Genomic DNA, 18456 nt, shown 5'->3' with positions numbered 1-18456 from the left:
GTGTTCTCATTTGTAAAACACAATACCATTTACCTCTCATGATTGTTTTGAAGAAAAAAAACTCACAAATTTTGATATGCGCTATTAAAGTAATGTATTAGTCAATGCTAACAATAATATTAACTAATATACTATTGTGGATAAAGTAAAAAAGTGTATTTTACTGACTACAACCTTACATTTGGAAATTTAAACTCAAAGATGAGAAATTTGGCATTTGATTCCTTGTTATACAAAAGCAAGTTTTATTTTGGATAAGACTTCTTAATATTTCAGATAAATTGTCCAAATATACAAGATTTAAGGAAGACAGCATGTCATTTTCTGATTACATAAGAAATACTCAAATAGTCACCTGGCCAGGTGGATCATGAGGTCAAGAGATCGAGACCATCCTGGCTAACGCCATGAAACCCCGTCTCTACTAAAAATACAAAAATTAGCTGGGCGTGGTGGCAAGCGCCTGTAGTCCCAGCTACTCGGGAGGCTGAGGCAGGAGAATCACTTGAACCCGGGAGACGGAGGCTGCAGTGAGCGGAGATTGCGTCACTACACTCCAGCCTAGTGACAAAGCGAGACTCTGTCTCAAAAAAAAACAAAAAAAAAAACAAAAAAAAAAAGAAAAGAAAAAGAAAAAGAAAATAGTCACCCATAATCCTAACAGTGATAAATGCTTTTTTCCTATGCTCATATAAGCACATGGTTCTAAGCTCTAAATCCATATATTTATCTGTGCATATGAAACATGATTGGGATCATATGCACACGCTGTCTTACCTAGTCACCAAAGGATTTTATAAAAATCTTGGACAACCTGAGATATGAAAAGCAGCAATACTGAATTAACTGATTTTCCCTGAATACTAATGAGGGTGAATTTTTCAAATACAGTTAGTCATGTGCTGCCTAACAATGTTTTGGTCAATAACAGACCCATATACAACTGTGGTCCACAGTATTAAAATACTGTATTCTACTACACCTTTTCTATGTTTAGACACCCCAATACTTACCATTATGTTACAACTGCCTACAGTACTCAGTAAAGAAACATGCTGTATAGGTTCACTGCCTACAAGCAATAGGCTATACCATATAGCCTAGGTGTGTAGATTCTACCATCTGGGTTTATATAAGCATACTCTATGATGTTCATGTGATGACAAAAAACTCACTTCTCAGAACACATCCTTGTCATTAAGTGATGCATGACTATATTACTAACCATTTGTATTTCTTTGTTAGCTGCCTCCTATCTTCCGTTCATTTTCCTTCTAAGATTTCTTGTTGATTTATGGAAGCTCTAATATGTAAAGAATATTCACCTTTTGCCCGCTTAATCTAATTCATTCTGCTGAAAATGATTTATGCCCACTTCTACATGTGATCCACTCCCACTTGTTCTACAGCTCAGCATCACCTTCATTCAATCAATTCTATAACAATGAACTGGAAATCTAAGCATTAAGACCCATACTAGGGGATAGGGACTTGGTAGTGAACAGACTTGGTTCAGGAAACAGCAGATGTTCTCAGCTGAGTTAAGAGTATGAACTGCTCAGGCCTGAAGAAAGAATCAGCATGGCTACGGTAGGAAAAGTGAAAAGGAAAGTGGCATAAGACTAGGTAGAGATGCAGGGAGGGGTCAAATCATGCCTTCTATGCCATGTTCAGAATTTTCATGTTTATCTCAAAAGTAATGGTTGGCTAAAAGAGAAGCAAGACTGACATCACATATTTGCATTATAAAAATCTATCACTACCACTCTGCAATGGGAGGATGGACTGAAAGAGAAGAATGGGTAAGGGGATCTAGCACAGCAGTCCAGGCAAGATGACAAGAGGAACACAGTAGTAGTACTGTTTGAAAATGCAAAGTAGCAGACAGAAGAGAGATAGTTTTAGGAGATAGAGTGAACAGAATTTTGTGATTGATATGGAGATGGAAAAAAGGGAGATGGAGAATGACTGCAGGTTTGTGGCCTATTTACTAAGATAGTAAACACTGGAGAAAGGGCAGGCTTGCAGGGCAGATGAGAAAAGTAGGAGGGGTTAACAATTCTGTTTTGGACATTTTGAACTGAAGGAACTTGTGAGACATCCAAGAGGAGATACGGAGCAGTTAATCAGCTAAAAGTCCATTGCTCAGGACAGGTCTAGGTTAAGACTAGAAATGAAAATTTGGAAATCCTAGTACAAAAGGTAATTAAAACCATCATGGGTGAAATTTAAAAATCAAAGGAACTCAGAAATCTGATCCTCAATACTAACCTAGAGTGTCCCTATTCTAAGTCCCATTTGGTCAATGGTAATGTTACTATACATACTTCTATCACAGCAGTTTTCCACACTACAAACTACGGTGAAATCTTTCCTATTTGTAGTCTCCTTGGTAGACAATAAGCTCCTCAGATGCATAATCAGATCTTATTTCTGTACCCCAGCCTAGGCACAGTTCCCAATGCACCATACACATTCAGTAAAATGTCTGCGGAGTTTAACTGTAAGCTTGAGGTTATTAAAAAGCAATGTTTACTCACACACCCACACGACACACACACACACACACACACAGGCACACACACACTCTCTGTATTCTCTTTCTGTCTCCCTCTCAAGTTGAAGAGCTCAGCAGAATGCCTGGGTTAAATCTAGACTCTACCACTTATTAGTCATATGACTGTGGGTAAGTTAACACCTTTGTGCCTCAATATCCTCCTCTGTAAAATAATGCAGATAAACAGAACCCATCACAGTGTTGTGAAAATTAAATTTCATATAAAGTGCTTGGCACAGTACTTGCACACGATAAGCATTCAAATGTAGCTGTTTTTATTGTTACTATTATTATATCTCCTTTCTTCATCGTCTATGGACGGAGAAACGTTCACAAATGGAAAGGATTTCTAGCTACTCACTGCAGTCCTCAAGCTTTGCAACACAAAAACAAATCATATTCCTTCAAGTTTAAAAGCAAGTGGTAAAAATAAAGAATACAACTTTGATGTATCTGTTAAGTGAAATGAGTACTGAAAAAAGCACTAAATTTAGCAATGAATTAAAAAAAAAAAAAACCACAAAACTCCAACAATAACAAAACCATCAAATCAAAGCAAATAGCTGTTGATCATGGCATTCTTTTTTGGTGGTGCTGAGGGGAGTGGGAACAGGGAAGGTGGTGAAGGAAACAGGAAAAGATTGACCAAATCTACTATATGTTATGAAATAGATATTACACTAAATTTTACTTCATTAGGTGCCTGCAAAAAAGCAGGAAAATTAGAAGCATAATGGATTTGGATATTAAACTATGATACAAGTTTATGCTGTTCACTTCATTTAAATTGTAAGGTATTTGCTTTCTTGAGCAGGTCTTATATGTGTCCCTACTTCCCATATTATGGACTATAATTTCAAAAGCTAAAAAGTTTCATCTCTTTACAGAGAAGCTTGATATTTGTCCTAAGCTACCTATAAGTGACTATAAATCTGTAAGACTAAAGTAGCCATTAAATTAATGCTAACGAAACTGCCTAATTTTTAAAAGATTATTTTAATTTGCAAATGTAAATGTTAATTCACTATGGTAGCTAAACGACTGAATAAATCTTCTCATAAGTTGGCGTCAGAATTGGCAGGCATCAAGATCAAGCTTCTCTATATTCTGATTTATTTCAAGGGTGTGAATGCAGGGCTCAAACTTGAAGCACTGATAACTCATCAAGAATTTAATCAAGAGAAAGTACTGCATGGGGAAAATACACAAGTGAAACTTCCTCTTTTGATAGTTTCAACTGTTTTTACAGGGTTACTCCTCATATAGAATGCTCTAGCATAGACAACCGGTTTAAGGTCTATGTCATACACAAATGCCATTTTAAGAAAAGGAAGGTCAGATTATGAAATTAGCTACTTGGGAAAATAAAACAGAGTTCAGCCGGGCGTGGTGGCTCACGTCTATAATCCCAGCACTTTGGGAGGCCAAGGCGGGCGGATCACAAGGTCAGGAGATCGAGACCATCCTGGCTAACATGGTGAAACTCCGTCTCTACTAAAAATACAAAAAATTAGCCAGGAGTGGTGGCGGGCGCCTGCAGTCCCAGCTACTTGGGAGGCTGAGGCGGGAGAATGGCGTGAACCCAGGAGACGGAGCTTGCAGTGAGCCGAAATGGTGCCACTGCACTCCAGCCTGGGTGACAGAGTGAGACTCTGTCTCAAAAAAAAAAAAAACAAAAAAACAACAAAAAAAACAGAGTTCAAACATTTCTGGTTTAAAAAACAGTACAAAATATACTTAAACAAAACAAATATGATTACATAATGAACACTCTTTCCACATGTAAGAACCATTAGGAATTTGTTATTTTACTCAGAACTTGTCAGATCTGAGTAACTGCTTGAAGGGTACACGTCACTCAAAAAAGATAAACACAGAGAACTTGGCTAGAGATCAGAAGAAAGCTATACATTTTTAAAACCTGAAATTATGGTCTGTGAGGAAGTTAAGAACACTAGCACAACAGGAGGGTGAGAAATTTGATGATAATATACAAGTAAAAGAATGAGTTCTTACACAGAACACACAAGAGTGATAAGGAAGTTTTCTGATCGGAACATTGGTTTTTTTTTTTTTTTTTTTTTTTTTTTTTTTTTTGAGACGGAGTCTCGCTCTGTCGCCCAGGCTGGAGTACAGTGGCGCTATCTCGGCTCAGTGCAACCTCCGCCTCCCGGGTTCACGCCATTCTCCTGCCTCAGCCTCCCGAGTAGTTGGGACTATAGGTGCCCGCCACCATGCCCGGCTAATTTTTTTTTTTTTTTGGTATTTTTAGTAGAGACGGGGTTTCACCATGTTAGCCAGGATGGTCTCGATCTCCTGACCTTGTGATCCACCCGCCTTAGCCTCCCCAAACGCTGGGATTACAGGCGTGAACCACCACACCCCGCCAGTTCTTAACTATTAAGAAAAAGACAAGGCCAGGCCTGGTGGACTCATGCCTGTAATCCTAGCACTTTAGGAAGCCAAGGTGGGCAGGTTGCTTGAGCCCAGGAGTTAGAGACCAGACTGAGCAACACGGGGAGACTCTGTCTCAGCAAAAAAACACAAAAATTAGCCAAATGTGGTGGTGTGTGCCTATAGGCCCAGCTACTCAGGAGGCTGAGGCAAGAGGATTGAGCCTGGGAGGTCAAGGCTGCAGTGAGTTATGATCACACCACTGCACTCCAGTCTGGGCTACAGAGTGAGACTATGCCTTACACAAATAAATAAAAAGACAAAAAGACAAAACAACAGAAACAACATAATAACCATGAAGATGCTCAAACCTCACAGATACAGATTTAACTGACCTTGACAGGGCCCTAATTTTGAAAACATTTCCAAGATGTTTCTAATGGGTAGTCGGTTGAGAACTACTGGGTTGAAACACCATCATAGGCAAATAAAATAATAGAATTTCCCTTTCTGTAAGTCCTTAAAAAGGGCTCTATTCTTCTATCAGTACTGTTTATCAGAGAACATTAAGACTTCTACACTCTGTTTACCATCCCTTGTTTCCCAAACTCCATTTCATGCTCTAAACCGGCATAATCTGTCTTCTACCTCTACACAGTACAAAATGTTACAAATGAATGGCTCATTGCTGAATTCAATGGCACACTTGAAACTCCCTCCTACTCTAGAGCATAAAGCACTGGGAACCTCTGATTCTTCAACTGCTCCCTTGCCATGTCCCATCCCTGGCTTCTGAGGAAGCTTTACTGAATTCTCTCCCCATCTCAAATGTCTGTTCCTCAAGTCAGAAGTTCTTAACTGAAATCCATGCCAGACCCTGAAAAGCTCAAAAATAGGTTCCAGAGGTTAGGAACCCCCTGAAATTGCATGCACACTAATCTATGTGTACCTGAGCAGGCCATTGTTTTCATATTACCAATGGGTTTAAGATTGCTAAAGGTTATAAACCACTGCCTGAAATCCTTTTCCTCTTTAAACTTTCCAGGCCTCAGTTGCTATCTATGAGCTTGTGGCTGGCTCCTACATCAATCCTGACCTACCACATATCTGAATCCATATTCCCAATCATCTATTAGGCATATCTATTAAAATCAACACATCCAAACAAAACTCATTAAGCACCTCAAAAAATCTTGCTCTATCTCCTTGTAATTTTGTGAATGGAGTGAGCCACAATTAACACTCGCTCACCTGAACCAGAAATTTCAGAATCATCCTTCATCTCTCATTCTTCTCCTCTGCTCAGTTAACTTTTAATCTAGCTCCTCTTCTGCACCCAAAGCAACAATGTTTTACTTTAGGCCAGCTCACATGTCATTATGGCTACAGGCTTTTAATGGAACTCTCTGCTTGCATTCTCCATGCTCTAATCCATCTACCAAATAGCTACCAGGATTATCTTCCTAATTGTCTCCCTATCTGAAGAAGCATCTCTTGGCTCTCTTAGAATGAAAAACAGAATCTCATCTGCTTGCCTTGGAATGCAGTGGACTTCCCACCCCCGATCTTCCTTATATAACCTAACTTCCAATTCCAACACACCTTAACATTCTCAGCTTTACACAATTCCTCTTCCAGTAACAGACCGTTTCCTGGTTTTATAGCTGCCTAAATTGTCCTTTAGGCACTCCTTCAACTAGGAAACTTTTACGCATAATTGCATATTTCGTATGCAACTCACATGAACCAAGCTCTGCGGGTAGACAATGGGAATACAGCTCAGAACAAAATGGTGAGGCAAGGAACTCTCATGGCAGTTGTATTTCAGTGGAAGAAAAAGACAACAAATAGGTTGACAAAATAATCAAGAGAATGTGATCTATGTTATAAAGGAAACGAGATAACGAAAGAGAACACTTCAGGAGGAATGATCCAGGAAAGGTCTTTCAACTTTCTTAAGAGATAAGAAATAATTCTTGGCTGAGTGCGGTGGCTCACACCTGTAATCCCAGCACTTTGGGAGGCCAAGGCACACGCAACACGAGGTCAGGAATTCAAGACCAGCCCGACCAACATGGTGAAACCCATCTCCACTAAACACAAAAATTAGCCGGGCATGGTGGTGTGCTCCTGTAATCCCAGCTACCCTCCTGGGGCTTGAACTCGGGAGGCGGAGGTTGCAGTGAGCAGAGATCGCACCACAGCATTCTAGCATGGGTGACACAGTGCGACTCTGTCTCAAAAAATAAATAAATAAAGAATCTTAAAATGAGATCTTAAAGGATAAGAAGGATAAGAAGTAGCCAGCCATATGAAACACTGGGAGAAGAGCAACCCTGCAGAGGCCACAGTAAATGAATGGTACTGTTGGTGTTGTAAGTGTTTACTGAACTTGCAGACACCAAGTTCCTTGAAGATAACTGTTTAATTTAAATACGTGTCTTTAGAACTTGGCTCAATTGCTGGCATTTGGTCTTAAACTCAATAAAAACTTGATGAATTAAATGAATACCTTAAGAACAACTGAGAAAATGGTTTGTGGGGTTGGGGGCAGGTATGTGTCTTTCACTACAGCAGTAAGAATCTGAGTAGCCTCAACCAACTCAAGTTCTCCAACAGTATCCTATTCTTACCTTATTTCACTTTCTGGTATGTTATACTTAGTGCTCCTACACTTAACAAGTTACTAATCATTTTAGGCCAGACCCCCAAATCCTGAAGAGCAACTGTGTTCCAGGAGCTTTTACAAATACAAAAACATATTTCAGATGTAAGAAAAGAATTATTTTAATTGAAACACACCTACTGACCTTCAGCATTTTTTATATTCCCTTTTCTCATCCTCTGAAAGTTACTATCTCCTTTACTTCATCCCCAAGGATTCGAACTCACCCATGTTCTATAGCCTATAGCTAATTCCACTACAGCTGGTCATCAGAGAATGGCCACCCTGTCAGTCACTTCCAAGATATCAACCATTCAGTTAAACAAGGTATGATGATAAAGCCATTTTTCCTCTATTCCCAAAGAGAGAGTAAAAGTATATAACCAAGACAAATAAATTCAGAATATGGCTTCAGGCATTTGAAACTCTTCTAATTTTAAGAGGCCAAAACCAAAGGCCTAGAAAGAGTAAATCAAGAGGCATATATTCTAAATGTACAGACAAATTAAATAATTATCCGAGTTGTTTTGCACTGCGCACTGAAGTGGAAGTTTCAAGATTACTGGTCACAGCCAAGGAGTAGTGTTGAATTTCTTAAAATTAAAAAAAAAAAAAAAAAAAAAAAAAAGGCTGTCAGCCAAAGGCTTTCTCTGCTATCCTGGGACCTACAGATTCCATTAGCAATATAGCTTTTAATCTGTTGAGCCACTCAGCATCCCTTACTGAAGGCCTCCCCCTACCACCTCCCTACAAAAGAAGAGTAAAGAACAGAGTACCTTTAAGATTAGCACGCTAATTTCTGTTGAGGAAGGTCTAATGAATTAGTCATTGTGCCTTCAATATGGTTGTTTGTTATCCCTGCAACCACCCTAATCTGTAACTAGCAAAGATCCTGGAATGTGGTCAACCCACAAGCAATTAAAGTATGCTCATTACAACTTTCCTAGGTTGTACATGCACACAAGTCACTGGAAATGCCCAAGGAACACACTGCAGCCATTAGTAGGTGAGAGGAAAAACACTTGCGGCTCACCAGAAGTATCTGACAAATTAAAAAGGATGGGGTGGTTCTTGTTCCACAAAAGCTTCAAGTTCATTAACTGAGTTTCAAACAGTAACAGGCTCTATAAATGCTGTCCACAGTCATAAATCAAATCTCCATCTTCCTATTTGCACTTTTGGGTTACACATTGACTTTATTATGTTCATATCTGAAAGACAGCAACATCTGTCCCTGAAAGAGTGTGACAGAAAGAACACTAGGTGGTCGGGTGCAGTGGCTCACGCCTGTAATTCCAACACTGGGAGGCTGAGGCGGAGGGACCACCTGAGGTCAGAAGTTCAAGACCAGCCTGGTCAATGTGGTAAAACCCCATCTCTACAAAAAATACAAAAAAAAAAAAAAAAAATTGGCCAGGTGTGGTGGTGTGTGCCTGTAATCCCAGCTACTCAGGAGGCTGAGGCAGGAGAATCGCTTGAACCCAGAAGATGGAGGTTGCAGTGAGCCGAGATCACGCCACTGCACTCCAGCCTGGGCAACAGAGCGAGACTCCATCTCCAAAACAGACAAAACAACAAGAACAACAACAACAAAACAACAACAACAAAAAAAAAAAAAAAAAAAGAACATTAGAGAAACATTAACAATGTGTTCGACAGAATTTCGTCTCAAAACAGGCAAGGTTTTATTGTGGACTATAGTTCTGATAACCTTGGCAACTTGTTTTCCTAAAAATTTCCTAACACAGGCCAGACATGGTGGCTTGTGCCCATTGCCCATAATCCCAGTACTCTGGGAGGCCCAAGACAGGCAGATCACTGAGGCCAGAAGTTCGAGGCCAGCCTGGTCAACATGGGGAAACCCCACCTCTACTAAAAATATAAAAATTAGCGAGGTGTGGTGGCGCATGCCTGTAATCCCAGCTACTTGGGTGGCTGAGGCACAAGAATCACTTGGACCTGGGAAGTGGAAGTTGCAATGAGCTGAGACACCACCACTGCACTCCAGTCTGGGTGACAGAGTGAGAGTCTGTCTCAAACAAAAAAAATTTCCCAGCACAGTCCTCAGGGTATCTAAAACTAAAGGAAATATATATCTCTATCTATTTGGTGCAACACTCATGATCATTTCCTCTCTTAAACAGGAAAACAAAAGTCACACCTCTAAATACAAGCATATTTGCCAATCTCCTTAGTGTGTGGAAGCTTAGAAAAACCAGCTGAAACAGATAAAACCAGCACAACATGGAAGAAGGAAATAAAACACTTTACCCTGTACATTTAAAGCAAAATATGCTTTTAATAATAAATTTTATATAAACCTCTATAGTATATATTTTATAAAAATAGATTTCAACTAAAAATCAAGACCTGGATATTAGCCAGAATAGGAAAGATCAGTCTGCAATTCACTTTGTTTAGGCAGAAACATTTATTTTTAGTCAGCAGTTTCCAATGTCCACACAACTGAACTAAAACATTTGGTCTTCACTTTTTAAAGTTAGCTATTTCAGCAGCAGCCCAAACAAAACTGTAATTATCAAATTATTTTCCTGATTAGGTAGCTTCAGTATTTGTTTTTAGCCTTACCATAGACAAATAATTTTGCAATCCTACGAAGTCATTCTTGAGCCACTTGAATTACTGGAGCAGAGCAGCAATTTTAGCTACTACTAAAATTACAAAAAAAAACTACTATTAGAACATTTATAGTGGCACAGAAAGCTCACAATACATGGCTTTACACTGATACAAGTTTCAAATTTACCATCAACTAAGATTATACAAGTAAAAAATGGTGCCTTCTAAAGAAAGCCTAATTCTGTTAAATGAAACCATTGGGGTCTATTCCTTTTATTCAGAAGTATCATACAGCTAAACAAGTCAAGTCCACAGGGAAACAGTATTTCAATAGCTGCACCACGGTGCCAGCCCAGGCTTTGTTGGCCTTCCTTTTCCAAGAAACAGAGATGTCTCTCTTTACTTAGTCCATCTGCCATCGGTGATAACCAGATGCCTGTGTGACAATTCAAAACTTAAAAAAGTACTTCCCCCTCCTAAAGCCTAACAGCAGAGATGAGTCCAACAGTCAGTGATCAGAAATAAAAAGAATTTCAATGCTCCAGTAGAAAGCCTCTCAACCAAAGAAACAAAGCATCCAAGTGGTCCTACAGTTCACCTTTAATATACTATCCAGTGCCACCGCTACTAGCACCTGCTAGCACTTTTTTAAGCTTTTAACTAAAGTTCTAAGTGCTTTATGCTTAATTCTCACAGCAACCCTGTAAGGTAGTAGTAGTATTAACCCCCTAGTACAGAAGAGGAAACTGGGCCTCCGGGCAGTGAGAAAGCTATTTAATATTTAAGGCCATGCCATTAATTAAAAGCACAGCCATGATGCTGAACACAGGCAGCCTGCACCCAGAGTCCGTACTCTTTAAGTGTTGTACCAACCCCAATCTCAAGGAAAAGTAAGTGATTCTCATCAAAACTCGTCTCACAATGAAAATACTTGTAATTTATCAGGAGCGGGAATGTTAACACCTGATTCTTTGGAACCATTTTATTAATAGTAACACATTTTTTTACTGCTTTTAAGACTTAAGTCCTATCTAGTGAGTTAAAAAAACCAAAACATACCGTGGGCCAATGTCTACACACAGATGTCTATCTTGTGCTAAGCACAATTCAATGCTGAAGTCATCCACATATGTCCTAAGAAAACTCTGTCCTTAAAACCAGTTCAAAAATCTGGTTTTCAGTCTTTTTTTTATTAATGGATGGTAAAAGTAACCAACAGCCAATCTTCTGTGCTGTACTTTTTGGTGAAATTTTAAACAGTTTCATTATTGACTCCCACATACAGGCACATCTGAACTGCCCCAGAAATCACCCTATTGAATTTTTTTTTTTTTTAACATTTAATGGGATCCATAGCAGCATGCTTCAACCCACAAAACCAGCCATTTAAACCAAATTCTCAACTTTATCCCCCTTTAGTCACAGATGAGTAGAATTTCTGATGTGACCTGATTCCTTTCCACTAAAGACATACTTCCAGAATCTTGCTTTTTCGCAACTATACAAACACACAAACTCCATCTGTCTTCTAAAGAAAAGACTGACTGGTTAATAATACAAAAATCAAATCTGTCTACATAGCCTGGAAAAACCTTAGATATGTATACTGTCTCTCATCCTTTTGAAATTTCCCAAAGTGGTAGTCACGTGACAAGAGCAAATATCGTGTCTACTCAAGTGAAGGGAGTCCATCATTATCTTTATTGTTTGAATTGGTTAGAAGAAGGCTCTAATCATACTTGAGAAAGTGTCATTGCTTATAATTTGCATGCCCACAGCCAGAATACAAAGTTGAAATTTTAGGCATCAAGAATTAGATTTCAAAAAGGTTCCCTTCATACACTAGCTAAGCTCTTGAAGTGAAATAAACAAACATGTATCTCCTTCTATTAACAACATAATCTTCAAAATACACACACAGGGCAGGAACATACAATATGATGGCAACTCATACTCCTGATCCTCAAGAAACTTCTAATTTAGCAGGTATGATGAAGTCCATTCACCAACAATGACAGTACCAGGCAGTATGTAATAATTTAAAATTCATATCTGTGTGTGTCACGTTTTGTTACACACATAGGACATTTCTGTGCTATCTGCAAGTGCACAAAAAGCACCTGAAGGGAAATACCTCTTTCATCCCGCTTTGCACACCTGACACGACACCAGGCATACAGAAGGTGCAACAAAATGGATGTAAGTTTCAGGGAATCTTTATTAGTTTGAATGTCACAATACAGCTAAAATTTGAAAACACCAGAGATTTTAACTCAGAGACAATGTGGAAACATTCTACTATAAATTCTTCTAAAAATCAGCTGCAATGTCTGTATTTTATAGCAATAATTTCATCACATGGTCTATGATGAAACACAAGGAAATCAATCACCTAGGTTATTACTGGTCCCCTTCATCTAAAACCAGTCCTCATGTTCACTCAACTAGATTATACAATATTTTCTGATTTTTAAATAATGTGCCACGTCCACGAGAAGAACTAACTCTCTCCAAATACATTCAGCTATACGTTTCATAAGTATTTGTTCTACTTCATAGCAAATTCTGCATTCTATATGTGTTCATCCACAAAAATGTTGATGTGACAATTTTCTATGTTAAGAATAACTTGGGGAAATCAGTGTAAGTAGTTCCCTCAAATTTGGCAGAATATAATTTCAGTCAAGATTGATTTTAAGAATAATTTTTTTAGAATAAGAATCATGAAAATCTAAGGTTCAATTTAAAACACACAACAGGCTCTGCAATACTTTTTTTTAAAAGTGACTGTCTACAATTACAGTATTACCATGTGGACTTCTAATGTCTTTCATTCTGCTAAGTTCAAAAATTTTAATATACCTTATTTTAATATAAGCTCTTGAGTTTCAGCACAGGCTCTTAACCTGTTGTATTCACAACCAACAGTTATTCAGAATGAATACAGAACATCCAACCTGACAACTCCAATTTTCCAAATAAAGAGGAGGGGTACAGAAGGAAAATGCAACAGATAAAATCACATTAATGAAACGCATATGCAGGCGAAAGACACGTTGAAAATGCCATAAGAAACAGAAATGATACAGCATAAAAAATCATTTTTGATTGGGACATGATTAAGAAAAGAGAGTAACTAAACCACCACCAAAGTTGGGAGTATTGGGGCGTAGGAGGGCAGGGAAAGCAGACACTGGATTGCTCATAAAGGTGGAAGCTAGGGCTTGACCCTCACTCAAACAATGAAGAGACAGACAACGGCAAACAAGGTCTAGGTCAAGTGAGTCTGATGGCAGCCCTAAGGTTGAGGGACACTTCGTCAAGTCTCATATGCACAAAGATAATCCCAGGACTCAACATCCGCAGCCTCAAGTATGGTTATCTCAGCATATCTTTCACAGAACTGCTACAAAGATTAAGTAACAGTCTTTGATTCATTAATCTATCTTTTTCTTCTTAGAGTCTTAAAATGCAACTTAAGTTTCCCAGCGTTCACACTTTCCATCCTGTCCAATTCTTTACACATGAATGAAATTCCTTTAACAGACACTGGACCTCAATTCCATATTAAAAGCTTAGATGAAAACGCCTGAGTTAAAACTATATTCTGGCTAGCCCTCATTCAGGAATAAGTCAACCCAATCAAGGGCACACAGCAGTAGGTCACTAGTTTCTGATACTGATTTTGAGGGCAGAGGGTATGCAAAGAGGAGGTTGGGGAAAGGATGACACCTTTTTGCTTAAGAGAAGTCAGGTTTAACAAAAGAGGTGGGGGACAAACAGAAGCTGTGGTTGACCTAATTGCTCCTATGATTTATCAATTTTATTTTCATCTTTAATCTTCAACTTTACATAAAGAACTTTGTATGTATATGTGGCCTTTTCATTGTGCTACAGGAAAACATCATTTACTCACCTAAATTGATTCTGAAAAGTATAAAACCATTAAGCAGCTTGTGATGTAAGACTAAAGAGATAACATAAACTGGTATTTCACTGGGCATACCAAACTGTGAATAAGTCTTTCAGCCAGATAGTGTTAACAGTCACTTCTCAATTGGAATGAACTGCCATTTTCTCAAAGAGACTGCGAAATTATGCCAGGATGGCTGAACCTTCTTTTATGTCTCCTTTTAAATTTTCCCAGAGAATCCACATTGCTTACACACACACACACACAAACCACCAAGCTTACTCCCTTTTCTTGAGTCACAGTTTTAAGGCACTGTTCTAAACCCTACATACAGAAGCTCAGGCACTTACTGCCAGTGTCGCTTTGGAACTGCAGGTGACAGATGCAGTCAGAGAGCTCACAGATGTGGACTGCAGTTTGAGTCTTATTGCAGTGAGCACATTGACAGAGCCTGCAGATGCACATCTCGGCAGGAGAGATTTTCTTTTTAAGCCCTCATGCCCTATTAGATTTACTTTTAGGGCTTTTATTGGCTATTTTTATCACTTATCCCGACTCTCATCCCTGCTTAGCCCTACCCACAATTCAATTTCTGTTCTTCAGTTCTAGATCCTTCTCCATCAATCCTAATTTTGGTCAAAAATAATAATAAAACAAAGCGGGGCTGCCGGCATTGCCAGAACCAGAAACCGACCAAGCCGCTTTTGGGGAGCTACTAGAGAGGCCGCTGTAAGTTTTCTGAGAAGCAACGGACCCCTAGCATCTTTGCACGGTCCCTCTTCCCCTGGGTGATGGCTCCAGAGACAGATGAGGAATCTCCCTTCCCTGTCTTTCCCAGTGGTGGCTTAAACGAAAGATAACCCGTCTTTTTTTATCCTACACTAGGTTCGATAACGCTCCCAGGTACGGACGCCCCACCCCCAACCCGTTATCCCTAACAAGATCGCCAAATATCGCCCGGTCCTTTTCAGAACTGAGCCCTCCCTCGGCCACCGGACCGGTTTTCCCCACCTCAGCGGCTGCCCTCCAGTCGCCCGCCCCCAACACATCCCGCCCCAAGTCTGGCCCGGGCTCCGCACATGCCCACCCCGCGCCAGACGCCCCGCACCCGGTGCTCAGGCCGCTCAGCCGCCCGCGCTCCCCGAGTCCAGGGTCGCCTAGGGGGTTACCGTGGGAAGAGGGAGCGGTGGCTGAGGACGCGGCGGCAGCGCTGCTGCCGGTTGCGTCGGATGCGAAGGAGAAGCTGGAGGACAAGGATGAGGATGAGACGGGCGCGCTCCCCAGTCTCCATGGAACTCCCGCCCCGGCCCGTTGCTAGGAGCCCCCGAGGCTCGGACTCCGTCTTCCTTGCTTTGTTGTTCCGGGTGCGAGGCGGCCGCCGCTTCCCCGCGACAATAAATAGACCAGACGCTGGGTAGCATAGAGACAGCGCGCGTGGGCTAGAGCGCCGCCGGACAGGGCGCTCCTGGGTGCCTCGCTAGCCACTCATTTCCGGCTCTCACTGCTCCCGTCACTTTCCCCGTCCCCCGCCCCCACCCTTCCTTCCTCCTTCCTGGTCCCCAAATCAGGCCGCTCCTGCCCACCCCGCTGGGCGCGTCGTGGGGTGAGAAGTGGGATGGGGGCGGTGCTAATGGGCATCGGACTAGACTTTTTTGTTTAAGAACGGCTTGAAAGGGTTCTGAAAACACCATGAATCCCTTGTATATTTTTAGTTGATATCAAAACATGTGTAGTAATTTCTGGCATACAACCGAATATTTAGGTGGACTTTTTTGTCAAAACCGTAGAACTTTCTCATTAGCTCATTAAATTTATACAAAAGGTTCTCCCCACCCCCCATTATACAATTGGTAAAGCTAGTCCTTACCGGCCAGACGAGACTTGTCTTCTGCCTGAAAAAACTCCTTCGCTTTTTCAGTCAAAATGAACCCGTTAATTTATGATGCTGCGATAAATTCCCTAGTGAGATTCCTCACTAGGCGAACTGGAATCCTGGTCTTAGAGCGACAGGGGATGACAGATGACAGACAGAGGGAAGGAAACGGGGAGAGATGGAGGCACAAGGTGTGGCGAGACGGAGGGATAACGCAGGAGCGTATGCCACTTCTGTCGCCTGTTCCTTCCACATTCCTTACTCTACGTGGGTTTGCGGTCGGGACTGTCCCTCGGGAACCGAGAGGCGGCTCCAGGAAGGATGGGAGGTGGGAGAGGGCGGATGCTGGCGAGGACTCAGGCCGCCCGGGGTAGGAGGACGTCTAGGAACGGAGACCCTCCGCAGCTCTGCGCCCAGGTAGCGCTGCAGGGGCCGGCGGACCCCGGGGGCGCACACGGGCCCGTTTGAACCGTCGCGCTGGGGCCCGAGTGCGTCCTCGGGGTCCCTCGGGGGTGGTCTGAGAGGCGCTGTCCGCGGGAGCGAAAATCGCGTAACGGCCCTGAGAGGGCCACGCCACGCCACGCCGCGCGGAAGCCCCTGGCTCCCAGCCCCACGCTTCCCACTCTCAGGCCGGTATCGGCCTCTCCACCAGTGCTCGGCTGCAGTCAGAAGCCTCTGGCGTTAGTTGAGGTCAATGGCAGCCCTGATTTAATTATTAAAAGACCACGCCGAGCGGGGTTCATGGGTACCTGGCCTCTGATTGGTGGGAATCAGATGAAAAAATGAAAATGCCACTGCCTTTTTAAAAGAGAAGACGTGGGCTGAATTCTTGGGGTTTTGGCAGTAGGCAACCATTTGGGTATTTTGTTATTTACAAGATCTCCAAGGATGCCTCTTGATTTTTTGCTTTCCCCTCTGAGTGTTCAGAAACATATCTGAGCATTTGAAAGCTCTGTAGAATGATGGAGTTTGTTTTCATTTCTGTACTACTTTATTTTTCAAGGTATAGTAATTATAGTTGGGTCAGGTTTAATGAAAAAAGTGAACAAGAGGCTGGGTTAGAAAGTAATGGCTGTGTGGTGGTGGGGAGAGGACTTTTAGGAGGTAACGTCTCAGCCAATTTCTAAAAGGGATGGGAGTGGGAAGGAGGTATATAAAGTGTTCCAGGCAGAGGGAACAAGATATGCTGAGTACTTGCTGTGCTGGGGTATTAGTGTGGCTAGGGCATCAGGAAACAGAGCAACGGAAGAATGACAGCCATTGAAATTGGAGGGAAATCAAGGTCTTGAACTTTCAGTGCCTTGTAGACCGTGGAAGGAGTTTGGACTTTCTTCCAAGTGCTAGGGAAAGTGGGGTTTTAGGCTGGAAAGTAACATGATTTTACCAAGGAAACGGCAGGTGAAACAGTGTATTCCAGCGGCTACTGCCACTGCTGAAAAGTCAACGTTACAGCAATGGCGACCAGTTCTAAGGTCGTTAGGAGGCATTCTCTTTCAAGGGGACCAGCCAAATACCTAGAAGCAGGAATGTCAATTACTTTAGACTCCCTTTTGTCATGGATCAGCCAATAGTTTGCTTCCCTACACTAGTTCCTCATTCCGGAATTGGGTTTGGTTTTGCTGCAAGCACTATTCCCTATTAATTACAGACCTATTATACTATTCGGGTGATGGTTAACACTAAAAGCCCAGATTTCAACCACTACGCAATGTATCCATGCATCAAAACTGCACTTGTACTTCTAAATTTATACAAAATAATAATAATAGACCTATCACATTATCCCATACACCATTCTTCTAACCAAAGGCCATCGGCTTCACCACTCTTATAATGTGACCCATTATTCCCGTGCCAGCTAGGAGACAATGCATTGTAAAGTTAGAATATGCAGTATATGTTCTTATCCAAAACTATTGATCAGTACAGAAATTGATTACCTAGAAATAGGGAATTGTGATTGCTGACCCTTGTATTAAGGTTTTCTAGAGGGACAGAAGTAATAGGATATATCTATCCTATTAGGATAGATACATATAGGATATCCTAATAGGATAGATAGATATATCCTGTTATATATGTATATATCTACTACTTAATAAAATATATATATGGGAGTTTATTAAGTAGTAGTTAACTCACATGATCACAAGGTCCCACAATAGGCTGTCTGCAAGCTGAGGAGCAAGGAAGCCAGTCTGAGTCCCAAAGCTGAAGAACCTGGAGTTCGATATTCAAGGAAGCATCCAGCATGGGAGAAAGATGTAGGCTGGGAGATGCAGTCTATAAGACAGTCTAGCCTTTTCAGGTTTTTCTGCCTGCTTTTTATATCCTGGCCATACTGGCAGCTGATTAGATGGTGCCCACTCAAATTAAAGGTGAGTCTACCTTTCCCATCCCACTGACTCAAATGTTAATTTTCTTTGGCAACACCCTCACAGACATACCCAGGATCAATACTCTGTATCCTTCAA

At 41.2% G+C, this 18456-nt stretch overlaps 1 protein-coding gene across 2 annotated transcripts in view; it reads right to left on the bottom strand.

The window, feature by feature from the left end:
• The window catches only part of TBPL1 (TATA-box binding protein like 1), a 36456-nt gene extending 19781 nt beyond the window's left edge, over positions 1–16675 (bottom strand). Inside the window, exon 1 of one of the 2 annotated variants that reach the window (XM_005551890.5) lies at positions 15977–16675. The gene's annotated coding sequence lies outside the window, so the exon portion shown is untranslated. Of the gene's footprint in view, positions 1–15278; positions 15478–15976 lie in introns of those variants that run through there. The other variant, XM_045391506.3, reaches the window with a different exon arrangement.
• Positions 16676–18456: the final 1781 nt, after the last annotated feature.

Source organism: Macaca fascicularis, chromosome 4 (assembly GCF_037993035.2).
Source record: "Macaca fascicularis isolate 582-1 chromosome 4, T2T-MFA8v1.1".
Taxonomy (NCBI): Eukaryota; Metazoa; Chordata; class Mammalia; order Primates; family Cercopithecidae; genus Macaca; species Macaca fascicularis.
Note: the sequence above shows the minus strand (reverse complement) of the source record. Positions and strands in the feature narration are given on the sequence as shown.